An 18,680-nucleotide genomic window follows, 5' to 3' on the forward strand; every position below is an offset into this window, starting at 1 on the left:
ACGAATAGCGCCATCTTTTGTTTATTCATACAGCCTCAAAGTATGCTACAAATTTGTTAAACATATTTCTCTGATCTCGGAATTTGAAATTTTAAAGTATGTACATATAGAAATTTAAATCAGTTAACATAGCAAAATATTTATTTTGTATTATATTTTATTAGATGACTGAATTTCTGTTTTGTTATTGTACTTTATTGCTATACTGGTTAAATTACTTAATAAATAAATCAAATCTAAAAAAATCTGTAATTCTGCTTGCTTGTTGAGTTATGCTTGTTTGGTATTATATTTTAAAAAATGATTTGACGTGATTCGTCTGATACATGTGAGAGTTTAGCCTGGTCAGTTGATGAAATACCAGACGAACATAAATCAGCTGCAAGCAATATTACAGCCACGGTTGCCACTTTTGGCACAAATGTACCAAAACTGGTACATTTTTTATGCGTTGGTACATTGTATCACTTTTTTCATTTTGGTACATTTTCAATATGCCTGCCTTTTATGTTCACACATATTATTTAAACAAATGGCTCTGTTCCACCAGACAAAAATTTTATATCAGTTAGAAATTGAACCATGACTAACACTGGAAAATATCGCATACAGTCGATTTGCGAAGTATTGTATCAATTGAGAAAATATGTATGGTCTATCACTACGTAAACAGTTATATATTGTGAATCACAATTTGTGAAATACAAAAGATCTTTCGTGAAAAAATTTGTGGTGCATTTTTGCTAAAATTGGTACAAAAAATTTTTTTGGAATGGCAACCGTGATTAAAGCAAATTACTTGCTTAAAGACTAGCGCCATCTATCGTTTGATACGACAATGACGATTTTCAGCCTTAACGTATGCTAAATTTTTTAATATTTTTGTTTGATCTCCGAATTTGAAATTTAAAATTTCGTAAAATTAAATCCTTTAGTATTGTGAAATATTTATTTAATTGCTTACTGCTGAGTTATGTTCGCCTGGTATTTCAAATAATGATTTGACACTTTTCAAGTGGCGTAAGTGGCAGGTGACATAGCAGGCGAACATAAATGAATAACAAGCAAAAAGACAGCTTAAATTTTGAAAATATGGACATATAATCCATAGTGGAAGGACCATTGTCGACTTAGGGATCAGAGTTATTCGCATTCGACTTTTCAGCTGCTTGGCCAGCTGGAAAATCCGCTCGACAAGTGCAGACGTTATTGGGACTGAGAAGGAGAGCGGGATTATTCGAACTTCAAGCATTGAGTCATTCACATTGTGAAGTAGACAGTCGCATTATGCAACAGCTTGTCTACTTTGCCACTTGCTCAACTCGCTGAAGCATCTATTATTTGTTCTCTCCTCTGCTTGCCACTTGCTACTTGCTACTTTTTGATGCCACTTCTATTCATTTCGTTATTATTATTATTATTACCGCTTTGGCAGGCGCTTTTTAAGTCATTTCATTCATTATCTAGTTTTTTGGTCGAAAGTAAAGCAGTGGGAATTTCTGTTGGATTTTAAAGCATTTTTTGGCTTGCTCGTGTTTGGAGGGAGTTTTGGGAAAGTTGTAGAGAGAAAGGTAGAGAGGGAGAGATTGAGGACGGCAACGGAGTCGTTGTTGTTTGTATCTGTAAAGCAATTAATAATAATTGGCCCTAAAAACCCCTTTTCACTCTATGTCAAATGCGTGCATATGTGTGTGTGTGTGTATGTGTGTGTGTGCGAGTGTGCAGCAATAACAACAACAAGTAAAGCAAAGCAAAGCAAAGCACAGCTCTGGGTCAGAGTGAACGCAGACCGTTGGGGGCATTGAGTTGGCGCAACAGCAGCAACGAGCGGCGGCTATTTGCAAATATTTACAACATCCGCTGCTCGGGCTACACAAACAAAACCAACCAACACAGTGTGAGCTAGGGATGGAGATGGGGATGGCGAGATAGAGGGATAGAGGGATAGAGAAACAGAGTTTCGAATTGCCACACACATGTGACTTCAGCGCGCTTTAGCAAATAAAAGTTCTGAAATGCGATTATCTTGATGAATTGGGAATTTGAATTTTAATTCTCTGCTTTTGACCAACAAAAACAGATACAGATACACAGCCAGTTAGCCAGCCAGTCAGCCAGTCAGCTAGCTAGCTAGCGACAGATACAGATACGGATACAGCAAACAGCAGCAGCAACAGCTATAGATACAGATACAGCAGGATATACTAAACAGCCACGCAGTGTATATTCACCCTCCACCCCTCACCTACTCTCTCCTCTTCCGTTCTCTGTGCTCTTTACAACACCCTCCAGGCAATTGGCCGCCACACTTGTTTACCAAAAAGTTCTCGCATTTAGCATTTACATTTGCTGGCTGCAGTCAGTTGAAGCTGAACGGGATTTGGTGTGGATTCAGTTATGCTACAGTTGCTGCAATCCTAAAGAGGGAAACAGAGGGAGCACGGAGGGGGAAGTAGAGAGAGAGAGAGAGAGGGGGAAGGGGAGACAGGTGTAACATCATCAACGGACATCAAGTGCCACGCTGGCATTTTCATACCTCTTGTAATTGCATAACTGTCGAGGGCGTTTATTTTTGTACCTGTATCTGTATCTATAGCTCCCCAACTGTATCTGTATCTGTATCTGTATCTGTGTCACTGGCAATTCTCAAAAGCATAAAAGTCAAATTTGTCGCATGGCCCACGGAGACAGCAACCGCCAGTGCCGATGCCGATGCCGATGCCGTTGTCGGAGCCAGTGCCAGCAGAGCCGCCAGTTTGCTATTTCCCCGAGCAGCCGCTGGCTGCTCACGCGTGGGGACTGTGCAAGAGGGGGGAAAGAAGGGCGGAAGGGGAGCTGTGACAGGTGAATGTGCGGCGAGACAGGTAATTGGCTTTGCTATCCGTATCTCGGGCATATGGTTGCGATTTAGATACGCACTCTCTCGCTTTCTCTCGGTCTCTTGCTCTCTTTATTTTACCCCTCAATCCCTATCCCATTCCAAATCGGGAATCGGGAATCTGCAGCTCGAAGCTGGTCCGGCGGTTGCTCAAGGCTCAAGCAAACACGAGGGGGATCGCTTGCTACTTGCTGCTCCCTAGGCTCGTTGCATGGCCCCTAAATGGGGGAAGCTGCCCACTTGAGTTAGACACAAAAACAAAGCACGAGTTGAAGCAGATACAGAGAGAAGTAAAGGAGTTGAAAAACTTGGGGGAAAATCTGACTAATGAGCCCCGTCTTGAATTGCGTTGCGTTTGGGTTGCGTCCACTTCACAGGCAAGCAACAACAATCTTGCGTTCGCTTTCATTGTGCAACGTCGAAAGCTGCGTTCCTAATTGACACACATCTCAATACAGAATATATTGTAGAATTGTGAGGCAGTAATAATCTTACGCATTTCATAGAACTTACCGCATTCCTCTCGTTAAAACAAAAAGTATCAAAACCAAAAATATCAAAAGTGAATTGTAAATTACAGGATAATTCGTGAGCTATAAGGACAATTTAAATGCTGATAGGTTACACCCAAGCGCTTCGATTGACGCGACTTCTTAGGATCGAATAGAATATCACCGAAATATACGAGATTTACAGTAAACAAAACATTCTTTGTATCTTTGCTTGTTTGAAAGACATTAATCCCTTGAAAGGTGACGAATTCGTAAGTCCTTGCTTGCTTGCAAAACATTTGTTATTCTTCATTGCATACTTTTAGGGTGCGGCAAGGATGATAACAAGGTCCAACTCTATGGAATGGCATCAAAACAAAATGATAAATGGTAGAATAACTCGAGAAGAACAACAAGCACAACGATGATTAGAATGTTCTTTAGCATATGCTTAGCTTTCATCAATAGACTTCGTTTGACACAGGACCCGAAAGGACCAGATAGAAAGGGTTTTTTTATTTCAGGTCCTGTAAGGAAATGTAAACGCCCGAGATAAATTTTTCCATGGCACAAATCGAGACAAATATTCTGCGATTTAAAAACTCACCAGAAATGCTCTCAGTGGAGGATGAGAGCATTTCTTGTGAGTTGCCTGAAGTTCGTCTATTCAAAATAACAAACTGATACTGATGATTTTCTCTAACTTTCGATTGAAATATTTGATCTAATTTAGAAGAATTAAATTAAAAAAATACAACAAACTTGATCTGTGGGCAAACATAACAAATGCTGTCGAAAAAATGTTATAGTTTTATCTCTTATAGTCTCTGAGATCTAGGTGTTCATACGGACAGACGGACAGATGGACATTTGTAGATCGTCACGGCTGTTGACGCTGATCAAGAATATATACATAGACTTCCATAGGAGCTGTGCTGCTATCGGAAATATCATCTTAAAAATATCAATACCGCCTATCGATATATCGATATTTTGATATATTCCCGGCATCCCTTGTCTATTGTGAGGCAATTAAAGGATTGTTTCGCACATAAATTAATGTTTCTTTTTATTGGAAAAGAATCCTGCAGCTAGGAGACAAGCATAATTATCCCGGCTTCACTTTCTCTGCACTTTTGGGATTGAATTCGTGAGGGTTTTTCAATCAATTTGCGTGTGGCTCATTACGACCATGTTTTCATTAGGGTCTCTTCCCCGTACCCGTCCCCGTCTCCCCCTCTCAAGGGTGTCCTTCCTTTCGGCGCTAATGACAAAATGTGGCAAATACAAGGAGTCGGAGTTTGATGTCGACGACAAGCGGCAAGTTGATGACCGCCGCCCACTTAGCCAAAGTATTTATTGTCCAGTTTTTACAACATTGATGCTTGCCACGTTCCACCTCCTCTCTCTCTCCGCCCTCAAGCATCGGATTGTCATACAGCAAAGGAAGCCAAGGAAAGAGGAGGGAGAGGAGGGAGAGAGAGAGGGGACCAAAGTCCCTCTAATAGGATTCACTTTGTTTATGTGCATGCTAATTAGAGCCAAAAAACACATTTCTGCTGCCTTTGGTTAATTGATGAAGTGAAAAAGCTGCCCGGCTTCCGCACCACACACACACACAAACACACACACACACAAACACCCAACAAGCAGCAGCACAAGAAGATGGAAAATAAAATGAAATACTAAAAAAAAAAACAGCAAAAACACTTTGAGGTGGTGGCAGTAAAAGTTATCGGGCAAATGACACTCCCAGTTCGAGTTCCTCAGTTCACAGTTTCAGTTTCAGCTTCAGTTTCAGTTTTGAGCATTTGCCCCCCTCCGCTCTTCCCTCCTCGCATATGCAAATGAGCTCGAGCAGAGGCAACAATGATAAATATCGTTTTAAATGACAAACAGGCAAAGATGTGCCAGGGCAATAATAAACCTGCAAAATTAATTGCTTTTAACCGCAAGGCGGGCAACGGGCAAATGGGCAAATGGGCAACGCTGGCCCAAGCACAGCGTGTGGGAGGCGGTGGCAACCACTCCTAACCCCTCCCGCCTCCTCATGACCCGCTCGCTTCTTGTCTGCTGCCTATCGCAAAACAACAGCAGAAGAAAAAAGCAGCACAAGTTAACAGAACTTGGCCAACAATTCAATGCTCTTCTTGCAAACCTAATCAAAACAAGTAAGAAAGCTACAGTCGAGTGTACTCGACTGTGAGATACCCGCTACCCATTTTGAATAAAAGAAATGTTTCTTTTATTGCGGTATTTTCTCAAAATATACCGAATATACTGCAAAAATACTAAAAATATACCAAATGGTATATGGTATTGGTATATCGACATAGTACCACATTCAAAATATACCATAGACGGCACACTATACCAGATTGTCAGCCAAAGCAACTAAGACCCCTAGTAAGTAGGCGTTTTTGCCCATACAAAAGTATTTCTTTAATAACTTCGACAATTTTTATCTGATCGGAATTTTCAGGAATCATAACTACTATAGTAGATATTGTATATACCAAAATTCGCAACTCTAGCTTTAAAATTACGCTTGTTATTCGATTTTTTTGATTTGCGGGGGCGGAAGTGGGCGTGGCAAAAATTTGAAACAAACTTGATCTGCGTGCAAACATAACAAATGCTGTCGAAAAAAAATTATAGCTCTATCTCTTATAGTCTCTGAGATCCAGTGTTTCATACGGACAGACGGACAGACGGACAGACGGACAGACACACAGACGGACAGACGGACATGGCTAGATCGTCTCGGCTGTTGACGCTGATCAAGAATATATATACTTTATAGGGTCGGAGATGCCTCCTTCTACCTGTTACATACATTTCCTGTCGGCACAAAGTTATAATACCCTTCTACCCTATGGGTAGCGGGTATAAATATAGCATACTTATCTGCGTATGAAAGTAAAATACAGAAACAATTTGAAAATATTCAAAATAAATAAATACAAAATTCTACACCGTATTAGAGACATTTATTTATTTATTAAAATGAAGTTTAAAATTAACTGTAAGTATCACGTATAATAACTCTTTATTTTTGCTTTTTTTTATAAAAAGAATGCTATTTAATTTAAATTTAAATTATTATCAATCTTTATTCTGTTATACATTTTTATTTTCATTTCATTTAACATTATTTAATTAATTTACATTTTAATTAAAAATTAAAATACTGAATATATCTTATATTCAAAATTGAACTTAATTTTATTATTAAACAAAATTAAAATATTATATTTATAAACAGATATTTTCTCAAAATATCGAAAAGCAATTTTTAAATTCAAAGTAAATTAAAATAAAATACATTTCAAAGAAATATTCAACAAACAGAATGAAATACAATTTATGAGGTATTAAAAATAATTAATCAATGAAAACTGAATAAATTGTTAAAGTGGAATTATAAATTCTATATTGCGTTATTGACAAAAATTTTAGAACTAAATTATCTGCAGCTTATATTAATCTAAATGTCTACGAAATATTTATATCATATGTATATCGATAAATGCTAAGAACTAAGAACTAAGAAATTCATTAAGTCAAATTACAAAAATACAATATACATTAAATTCAAAGGTTAAACATTTAATTTTAATATAATTTTTATATCACATCAAATAAGAAATACAATTTTTATCACCATTAAGTATGTTTAAATACAAATATAAATAAATCCAAATTCTCTTTTATTTTTCAATAGCATATAGATTTTTCGAAGGTGATCAAATTTATGGTCATAGAAAAATATGGATCTTCTTTCTGACTATATCAATTTATTGTACATATAATAACTTATAGGTATATAATGTAGATTACAGTTTTCTTCGCATTCTTGACTACACATTGCTTACTATATAATATTCAAAATGTAATCCCTAAGAATATAATTTCTACCAAGTTTCAAGCTCAGTCAAAGTACATAAAATGTACTCGAATTAAAGTGAATAGGGATCACTTTCATACTTTGTGAATAACATCAACTTCAGCCGTAGAAAGTGTATTCAAAAGCTAGTGAATGAACTCTCAGGTGGAGAGAGGAAGAAAAGGTAGCAAAGCGATGCGATGCGATGCGAGGACTTGGGATAAATGAAATTAGTTGGAAACATGTCGCCTCATTAGCGCAGAGCAAAAGTAAATCTGCATGGCATTAATGAGCGCATGCCAACACATCACAACTCCCCCTCCCTCACCATCACCCTCTTTCCGTCTGTGTCTGTGTCTGTCCCTCATCATGTCTTTGGGCAGTTGATTTGTCAGGTAATTGTCTGGCTAATTGGTTGCATCAACTGTTGTGACTGCGCCTATCTCGATGTGCTTGTTGTTGTCATCTTCGGACGTCGCCTCAAGCAGCTGCTCCATTCCGTTGCAGCTCTCATCTGGACAATCTGCTTGCCAATCTGCCCCCTCCAGCTTCTCTCCTCTCTTCGAGTGTGGTCAATTCCGCAGTGCGAGTTGTGCCTGCGGTTGCTTGAGGGGAGGGGAAGGGAGGGGAAGGGAGGGAACAACTCTCTGGCTCTCGTCCTGGCAATTATGGAGAGCAATTAACGCGCCTCGTAAAAAGCACAAAAACCGACACAATTATCGAGACAGAGAGTAAAAAAAACGTGAACGTGAAGTGAAGTGAAGTCAAGCCTCCATTTTGCATTGCAGCAAAATTTATTATAATTGGAAATATGTTGAACAAGCGTCAAAGACAATGCCAGAAAAGAAAGGCAAAAAGAGAATAATAACAAATAAACAACAGCAAGTCGAGCACAAAAGTTGCCGCAAAGTTGTGGCACCCACTCACACACACACACACACATACAGGTGCAACACGTTGCAAGTACAACAGCTTGTGTGGTGGAGCTTTCAGTGAGTGCTCGCTGCATCTTTGGCCATGTTGTGGCATTGATTTTCAAGCAAATGTCATTGACCACACGCCGCTGCCGCCGCCGTTGCCGCATGCCACACGTACAACAAAGGGGCATTGCAAGTATGTTTGTATGTGTGGCAAGTAGAAGCAGAAGCAGAAGCTGAAGCTCAGGCTAGCCGCAGTGAGCAACCACCAAAAGTAATCATCGCAAACGTTGTCGCTGATGCTTGTTTGCTCAGAGTGGGGGAAGGGAGGATGAAGGGGGAGTGGCTAGTGGCGTCCAGCTGTGCAGCGAAACTATGACGGCCTTTGGCCTCCAGCTGCTGGACAAGAAGAAGCAGGAGCAATGCGATTAACGTTTCAATATGCGACAGTTGCACCATGGAAATGGCAATGGAAATGGAACATTTACTCCGTCCAAGTCGGAGTTGGAGTTGGATTCGGAGTCGGAGTCAGGGTTGGAGTTGGGGTCGGAGCTGGCAGCATCAGCATCAGCAGTAGCTTGGCGGGACCGCCTGTGGATTTGGATTTGTTGTCCACTGTGGTGGCGATTGCATTCATAGAAAACATTGCGCTTAAGCTGCAGCTGAGCACGAGATGAGGCCGAAGCAGGGGTTGTCCTTCTCCTCTTCCTCTCTCTCTCTCTCTCTCTCTCTCTCTCTCTCTCACGCTCTCTGCTGTCTTAAGCTGTTATTATGCAGGGACAAAAGGTCATTATAACTTGACATAGAAAGCAGACTTTCTTTCCCCCTCTCACCAAACAAAGCACTGCACTTTTAGCCACTGACCATGACAAACGAACAGTCCTCGGATCAGAGGAGGATAGGGAGGAGGAGGAAGAGGAAGAGGAAGAGAACTCGCAGCGAGTTGATGACGTCGCCATCTGTTATGGCAACGGTCAAAGTCTCAAGCGCAATAAGCCATGAGACTCTCTATGTTATGACATTTTACATAACATTTAACGCACGACGTAAGCATCAAGTCTCTCTCCAGTATTTCATCTATTGTAACGTTTCTTTTTTTAGTAGCTTAGCTACTTACTTGCAAAATAAACTATGCATGCAAAATGTTTATAGCTATTAATTAAAATTAATTCAAATATTTTGTATATTAAGCAGAGTAATATTGCTACTATTCGCAATTCAAATCTGATAGCTAGTTTGAACTGGTTTTAAAGAATTACAATAGCCAAGTAATCGAAAGGGCTGACAAATTAAGAGCAATCTCATAACATTTACGTTGTCTCATTGTTTTTTCTGGCGGCTATTGCTGAGCAAAACAACATTCTTAAATAATATGTGCACTTGCCAAAGAATATTTACTTAAAAACGTTACTGCCAAAAAATATTCCACGTTTTCTATTTGTCACTTTATTTTATATGATGAATATATTCATAATAATTTGCAACTCCTAAGACAAGATAATAAATATTTTCCCAAATATATAACAATAAATTCTCAATTAATATTTTATACAAAACTTAAAAAGTGGTAAAAAAAAACAAGTTGAATGTGCTCGATTGTAATACAAGTATAACGGCTAGCCATTTTTAATAATAATAAAAAATATACCACAAAAATACCAAAATATACCAAAGTGTATTTTTGGAATATCGTTAAAGTACTTCATTAAAAATATACCATAGGGTTCAAAATATACCACATTGCGAGCCAAGGCAGCTCAGACTCGATTGTCATAAAAAAGTATTTCATAAATCACGTCTAAAATTTTATCTGATCGCAACCAAATTTTGAGGAATCATTAATACTATAATTATAGATGTTCTAATCTCATCTAATATATTTCTTAATGTATTGCTATTTAATTGTATTTTTATCTCATTCTAAATTTGAATAAGTTATTAAACAATGTATAGCATATTCTTATTAAAATTACCCCTTTCTTTTCTTTTCTTTTCTTTTCTATTTTAGATTTACTTTATTCAAAAAAGTTCGTAGAACATGAAGTTGATCTTTTGACTCCGGTCTGTGGTCTGTGCTCTGTGGGTTGATTCTTTTACATGTTCCAATTACGTAACGTTACATTGATGAATGACGTCATTACGTGACATGAGATTGTTGCCGCTTATTAACAACGTACCGAGTTTTTCAATTAGTTCCGTGTTGCTAATAATTCAAAATGTTTCCGCTGCCAAAGGCCATTTCGATACTTTCAAACAAAAGCTGATGCATGCCACCGCACTTTTAATACCCGGTCCAGTCGAGTCGAGCTTTATAATGCAATGAGTATCTCTTTCTTTCTTTCTTCTGTTCGATCCTATAGATACTAATGCCAGTGAATTGAAATCTCTCAGATTTAAAGACGCAGTAATATTGTTTTTATTTAACATTAACAGAAATCATTTTAATATTAATATTATATTTATATTTTTCTTTATTTATTTTAAGTATAATTTGTTATTCAAGTATTTACTCATTTTGTATATCAAATATACTATAATTATTTCAAATTAAAAAACTTTACTATTATAGCAAGATAGATTTTAAATAAAACAAATATTATATAAAAAGAAATGGATTTATTTAATTTATTTCATTATTTTTTTATTTGCTTTGTTGAAATTTGTATGCATTATGTAAACAATATTTTAATTGATTTTCTTGCATACTTATTTATTATTTTTTTTTCCATTATTGTTTTATGTATTTTTTATATAATTTAAGTATACATTATAAAAAAGAAGAATTATTTTGTATACATACTTATTTATTTTTTTGTTATTATTGTTTCGAATTTAAATATAAAAAGTAATTTCATTATTCTTTTATATATGTATGTTTTTATTTTGTAATTCTTTAATATTTGGTTTTTTATTTAACGAATTTTTTATTTTAATATATATCATTCATTTAAGTGAACATTATAAAAAATATCAAATTATTTATTTTTTTTGTATACCCATTTTTATACTTATGTGTATCATTATTTATTTTGTATTTATTTTATTTGAGACAACATTATAAAGCTAGAAATTCATTTACATTGTTGTTTATTGATTTATTTATATATTTATTTCAATATTCATTAATTTTTAATTGTTATTCATTTCATTTCTTTTGTATTCCTGTCGCACAATGCGCAACTCACACCATCATATTTATATTCATATTAACGTTGGTTGAACTCAATTCACTTTATTCATATTTACTAATTTTATAGAATAAGAATTTTAATTGCATTTCATTTATAGAACTATTAACAACATTTTCAACAATTTAATAAGAAAATGCTAACTAACTGATAGATTTGCATTCTTGCTTCTTTTATTACCGGGTATTACAAAGTCGGTTGCACTCGTCACTCGCATTCTTACATGCTAGGCGTGTTCACAGGCTTTTCACACACAGAAGCACACACACACACACGTCTTCCCCCCTCTCTTTCTCTCTCTCTGCTCTGTCGCCTTTCCGCTGCTCGTCGCTGACTAATTAATAACTAATGATGTGCAGTGCGCTTATTAGGACGCTTGCATACATTATCCTGTTCTAATATCATTATATTGTAACTGGCATGCAGTTGCAGTCCTCCTCCCCCCTCCACCCTCCACCTATAACCTCTTCCAAACATTGTGCCCTGTGGACCGACTAGCTGGCTAACCGACCAACTCCGGCCTGTCTGCCTGTCCGAATGCCCGGTGACTGTCTGGATAGTTGGCTGCCTGGTTGCCTCGTTGGCTGAGTTGGCTGAGTTGCTGCATTGTCAGCCAGCGACACATTGCACACACACGCACACAAAGAAATGCAATTATGACAATCAAAGTGGACAAATGCAGTTGCAGGCCCCCCCTCTTCACCCCCCCGCTTGAAACACCCACAACTTCAACAGAGGTAAAAGGAGAGAGTTAACTGTCAGGTGCGAGGGCAGAAGAGTGTTGCTTGATTGCCTGGTTCTGTCTCGTTGTCTCGTTGTCTGCTTGTTCGCTTGGCTCGCCTGATAAATGACAGCTGCAATGGCCAGCTCTCCCTTCTCCCTCCTCCCTCCTTCCCCCCTCGCCCACTCTACACACTTCATTCGCTCCACACGCAACTTGACTTTGACTGCGGCGGCTGCTTCGAGTTGCTGTAAAAATCCACCTGGGACACTTTGATGCTGACAGCCACATCGATGTTGAGGGCGGGCGTGACACGCACACAAATGTCAAACTCACACACACACACACACACACACACACACTTGCACACACATTCAATTGTAATACATTGACATGCAGACAGCAGAGGCTCAAAATTTAGAGCTCATTTCACAATTCAAGTCAATTAATAAGAGCTCTTAAACTGAAATTGAAATGCTTTACGGAGCTTTTATATTTTTCTTGAATGTAGCCAACAAATATTAACATAATATTTAACAGAGAAAAACTTCTGAAAATATACAGTATATCAATTATCACACACTAAATGAAGCAATTATCTGCAATGTACAATATAAAATAAAAATGCTGCACAAATTTATTTTCATATTAACGTTCGAGTGTCTCAACGATTGATCGCTATGTAATAAATATGTCCATAAAAAATATGACCATATTGCGTTTTAAATATCTTTTACTTTGTTATATGGTCACACTTGATCTTAACTGTCTTTCTCTGTACATTTGGTGGGTTGGACGTGCCGCTTATATCGAAAATAAGTTCATTATAAATATTTACTATATTTATATTTATTTGGAAACGAATATTGACAATCAACTACTATCAACTATATATTATTATTTTTGATAAGTATATATGATAATAGCTATAAAGCGATTAACTATTTTCAAGAAAACAGAATGTTTTTAGACTCACAAACTATCTGAAATGATAAATTAGCTAAAATACACTTACGGTAAAAGATTTAGAGTCAATAAAATGCGTAATATGATCTGTAACAAAGAGACAATTTAATGGAATTGTTTTAAATTATGATTTGTAAAAGTTATGAATTACAGTATGAAATAATGATTTGAATTTATTATTAAATACTCAATTTAATTCAATTATGAAAAATCCAAAACTAAAAGTTATGTTAAAATTTAGATAAAAATTGCAAAAGTTTTTCAGAAATAATTTTCTATGGTCAAAAGCGGCTGCTGCTGTCGAGTTGACAATCTGGTATATTTGGTATATACATTTTAATATAATATAAAATTTCTTATATTTCGTTTATTTTGGTATATTCATTTGATATATATTATATTTAGAATGATTTCACACTGTTTTACTTATATTAAGAATGGGTACAAGATCTATTTAGATATACCAAATCGGTATATTTTTGTATATTTTGGTATATTTGTAGAATATTTTCGCACTGCGGTATATTTTTGTATTAATTTGGTAGATTTTTGGAATTTTTCGCACTGTTTTGCTTTTATTAAAAATGTTTAGTACAGACAGTAGATTCTGTAATTATTAAAATCAATTTTAAAAAAGTTACACATTATTTTTCCAATACTTATTATTTCATTCATTTTCACTACAGCAGTAATGCTATTTATATTTAAAGACAAGCTCGCATCGACTACATACAATGACAATTTATTCTCTCAATTTGTGAAAACTAACCAAAGTAGATGCGATAATAAGTGTTTTTAATTAAATGGACTCTGCTGTAGGATTTTAGAGTATATTTCGAGTATAGCAACATTTATGTGGTCAGTTATTTAGCGCTGTGTGTGTGTGCTTTAATTTTAACCTGGGGAGCTCTCACCAAAAATGACCTAATAATAAGCTGAAGTTGAAGCTAAAGCTAAAGCAGAAGCAGAAGCAGACTTTCCCTGCTTGCCCTTTGCCAACTACATAGTTGTGAGCGTGGCATTTTGAAGGCTTTTGGAGCCGCACATACTTTAGATAAGCTCCATCTAATTTGCAACTAATTGCAAGCCATTAAAAAGCACTCCCCTTTCCCTCCAGTTGAGTTGGCACTTCAGTTGACTCATCCACTTGTTTTTCATTGCGTTGCGTTTCGTTTCGTTTCGTTACGTTACGTTTTTCTCGCCGTTTTTTATGTGTGTGTGTGTGCGGGTGTGTGTGTGGGTGTGTTTTCATTTTGCGCAGTCGCAAAAGCCCATTTTAATCCGGTAATTAGGGCATAATGAGCTTTAATTAACCGCTAAAATCTAAAAAGCGCGCATAAATAACCAATTGACAGTCCGGCACTTTGCTCACGCTCCCTCACTCTATCCCTTTCTCTCTCTCCCTCTCTCTCTCTCTACTGCTGTCTCGCTCTCTTTCGCTTCGCTTTTGCATTGCAGCGACAGCGCGTCGCGCCCATAAATTGAATTATGTTAAGCCTCGCATAATGGTCAAAATAACACGCAATTTGCGGAGACCCAAAATGCCCACGACAAACGCTCGTAGTGCTCCACGTGCCACGCCCCATTCGGAGGACGGAGGGCGGAGGCTCAAGCACACACACACACACCCAGTCACACTCCTACACACACACACACACACACATTCGAACTCGGGCAAATCGATGAAAAGGCGAGGGCGCCTTTTCCGCTTTTCTCCTCCTCGCAATTCTCGTTGTTGAGCTCTCAACTTTCATTTCCCTCCTCCCCCGGTTTCCCACACCTGCCACTTCCGGTGTCAATGTGTGCGTGTGTGTGTGTTAATTTTGGTAAAATCACTTAATCCTTTTGAATATCGTTCGCCACTGGCGTGACACCTTAACCCACAGCGAACCGCACCGAACCGAACTGAACTGAAGCTAAAGCCAAAGCCAAAGCCGAAGGCAAAGCCAAGAGGCGCCATTTCCACATTAAATGACGCGCAAATTTACATTACAACAGCAACAACAACAGCAACAGCTACAATCGCAGCTACAGCTACAAATCCTCGACTCCGTCAAACGTCGCTTCCCCTTTTATCCAAGTCATCGACATCGGCATCGTCATCGCATTAGTGACGCTCTGCAGATTTCTCTGCTCTTCTTTTTTTTTTGCTACCTAGGAATGCGTGTAAATTGACAACAACGGCGACAGCAAACAGCCACGGTGAAAGTGGTGTGTCAACGACTGCTAAATACCCTGTAAAACACCAGACAGCTACTCTAGTTAACTCTTTTCAAATAGACGAATCGAAATGAAAAATAAATAAATGAAAGAAAGAAATTTGCATTTCAGATTAATAACAAATTATTGCGAAATTCAGAAAAGTACTTTTGATAGTTAAATACTACTGTTAAGTAATATAATAATCATTATTTCGGAAACTTACTATTGGTAATTTAATACTATTAATAGTATAATAAATATACATATATTAATTTCAAAGAGCTAAATCTGGCGAAAAAGAAAGACTCTAGAGAGAACAATAATACAATAGTAAATATTAAATACAAATAAATAAAATTTGCAGTTCTAGATTAATTAAAAGATATTTAGAATTTATGAAATGAACTATTGAATATTTACAAAAAAAAAAATGTATTGTGACTATCTAGTTAACACTTTTCAAATGGAATCAATTTGTGCAATGTAACATTTAGCTTAGAACTTAGTATGGAAAACATCTATTTATGTATATATTGTTATACATTTTTATATTGTATATAAGTTATAAGTTTCTAAATATAACAGAGTACACTCCAATTTAGGAAACTTTAACATTTTTTTCGAATTTAATGAAATAAATAATAAAACAACAACATATTGTAAGTGTATATTGGGGCTAGACAGCTTGAGCCGTAGTTTCATCTGCATAGTGATAAATAACATAATATAACATAAAAAAAAGAAAATCTTAAGCAATCAATGTAATTAATTTCATTTCTCTTAAGAGATGATCAATAGCAGCAAGGATCTGAACTTTCTCGATCAGTATTTATTACAAATTTACCTGCGAATCTATAATATTCGTTTCATCTGCTTTTTACGATACACTTTGCAAGTCATTTCTGTTAAAGTTGCCAAGATCTTTCGCACTCACAAAAGTAGTTAATGCTGCACTTCTTTTTGGTCACTCGAAGACAACGCGAGAGACTAAAAAGTGGAATGTCAACAGGTAAAATACGAGGCAAACAAAAATATTGTTTGAAGAGCTCGAAATAAATAAAAAGACAAAAGCGATTTATTATTATTTATTTATTAATTCTAGCCACAATGTCTTTAGAAAGTGAGAAAATTAAGTTAAAAAAATGTGACGATAGGACAGAATTTAAAATTTCAGAATAATGTATTCAAGAAAAAGGTTGTAACGATAATTTTGACTCTTGGTTTCTTAGTTTGAAATAAATACAAAACAGCAATTTATTAATTTTTCACTACTTCAACTATTTGTTCTAGCCAGAATGTCTTTACAGGAAGTTAGAAAAATAAGATGAAAAGTGTGACCAAGCGACATGACTTTATATTCCTTAATAATGTATTCAATAATAAATTTGTTGCGATAATTTTGACGCATTTAATGACAAGAATCAGAGATTCACCTGCTAACAACAGTAACTGCGAATGAGCTGAATATTCAAAATGAAATTTGAAAATCAGCCAAAGGCTGATGGTTAACCAATTGCTGCTACTTTAATGTATTCTATTCCTTGGCTAGTTGTAGACTGATTTTGATATTCATATTCCGACTGACAAATGGATGGATGGATGGATGGACATGTTGATGCCGCTGGTTGCGAGGTATCACAGCAACAATCTGTTGTGCGAGACGTCACTGACCTGGCTACAGCTTCGCAGATCCCCCGCAGCAATTGATGCTTCCTTCCTCGCTATATTCTCCGCTCTCCGTTCTCCACTCTCCGCTCCACCCTCTATAAAGGGCATTCCTGCATTCTTGGAAACCCCCCGCGTTGCTGTTGCCCCATTGGTGTCCCCAGCAAGCGTATTACTCTATTAAATTTAAATTAAAAATTGATTAAAATGAGCGGCAAAGCGAAGCTCGAGGGAGGCGTCAAAAAGCGCGAGGTACTTTGCCACACAGCTGGAGCTGGAGCTGAAACAGCAGCAGGAGTTGAAGCCGGAGGATACACACAATTAACGTTGGCTTTCTGGCTCAAATTGAGAGCTGCCCCTGGACTTGCCACACTTGCCACACACTTTTACATAGTTGCCGACCGCACAAATGCGTTGCGGGCAAAGCGACTTTTGCCACACAGCTGGCCAAAAAGAGTCGAGTCGAGTCGAGTCGAAGTCTGAGTCTGAGTCAGAGATGGAGATGGAGATGGAGTTGTGTATACTGCTTTCACTTCTAGCCTGCGTTTTGGTAAATTAAATTTGCGCATTACGCAAATGAGCAGCGCGGAGAGGAAGGTGTGATGAAGGGGGACAGTGGGGGAGACGGGGCAAGGGGAATGGGAAGGGGAAGGGGAAGGCGAGCTGGCCAAAAGTGCAGGCAGCGAACCCAAACGATGTGACGACGAACCCTTTCTCAAGTGAAAGCAAAGCATGCCGCCTAATGATCCCTGGCCTTTAAACTCCACGCAGACAGCAGAGAGTAAACATACCGGGCAGAGGGGGGAAAGTGAAGAAAGGATGGTGGAAGGGGCGGAAGGTGGAAGGACAACCTGCTCTAATGTCCTTTTGTCAGTCAATGTGCTGCGATTTGATTGGATTTTTGTGGTCAGACAACTGGAAATGTGTGAATGTCTTTCGCTCTGTCTGAGTGTGTTTATGAGTGTGAGTGCGAATGTGAGTGCTGTTGTGAGTGTCAATCGAATGGCGACGAGTGTGTCCGCCACCAATAAATAGTATTCTGTCAACTGTCTTACATTGTTACGTTGTTTGCCATCATTACGCTGCGGCGTTGTGCATTTCGCTTGAGCTCAATGCGCCAAGCGAAACACTCTTCTCACTCTTACGTCATTAGCTTACAAGACTTTCGAACGTCTGTCAACTTCTAAACTTACAGTTCGTTACAAAATAAATCGTTTACTTAAATGGATTCAAAACATTCTCTTAGTGTGAATTACTTTGTTTCGAATGTCTTTACGTATACGTAATTTTCGTTCTAATAATATCCATAGCCTTCAAGCCATAAACTACTTTGAATAACCCAAATGCATTTAAATATAACTACTGATCATGTAATAACATTAGTATAACAAATAATAAACCTTAGACTTTAGAAATTTCACAAGAATTGTTTATATAATATAATCCAAACACTTAAATTCAGCCACTGATCATTTAATAACCACAACTGAAATAATAATATAATTATATAATAGTATAAAAGTGTTAAATTAACTTTCATTTCATAACAAACATAACTAAATGTATATATAAATACACATAAAATATATATTTGAAATATTTATCACAAGAACAATAGTTATAAGAATGATAAACAAAAATAAGTTAATTACTGTAATCTTTATGCAATATTCAACACTAAAACTTTATAATCGTAACGCACTAATCAGCACTGAAATTAAGTATCATTAAATATAAATATCAATAAACACTCTAATTCCAGGTGG

Source organism: Drosophila nasuta, chromosome X (genome assembly GCF_023558535.2).
Source record: "Drosophila nasuta strain 15112-1781.00 chromosome X, ASM2355853v1, whole genome shotgun sequence".
Taxonomy (NCBI): domain Eukaryota; kingdom Metazoa; phylum Arthropoda; class Insecta; order Diptera; family Drosophilidae; genus Drosophila; species Drosophila nasuta.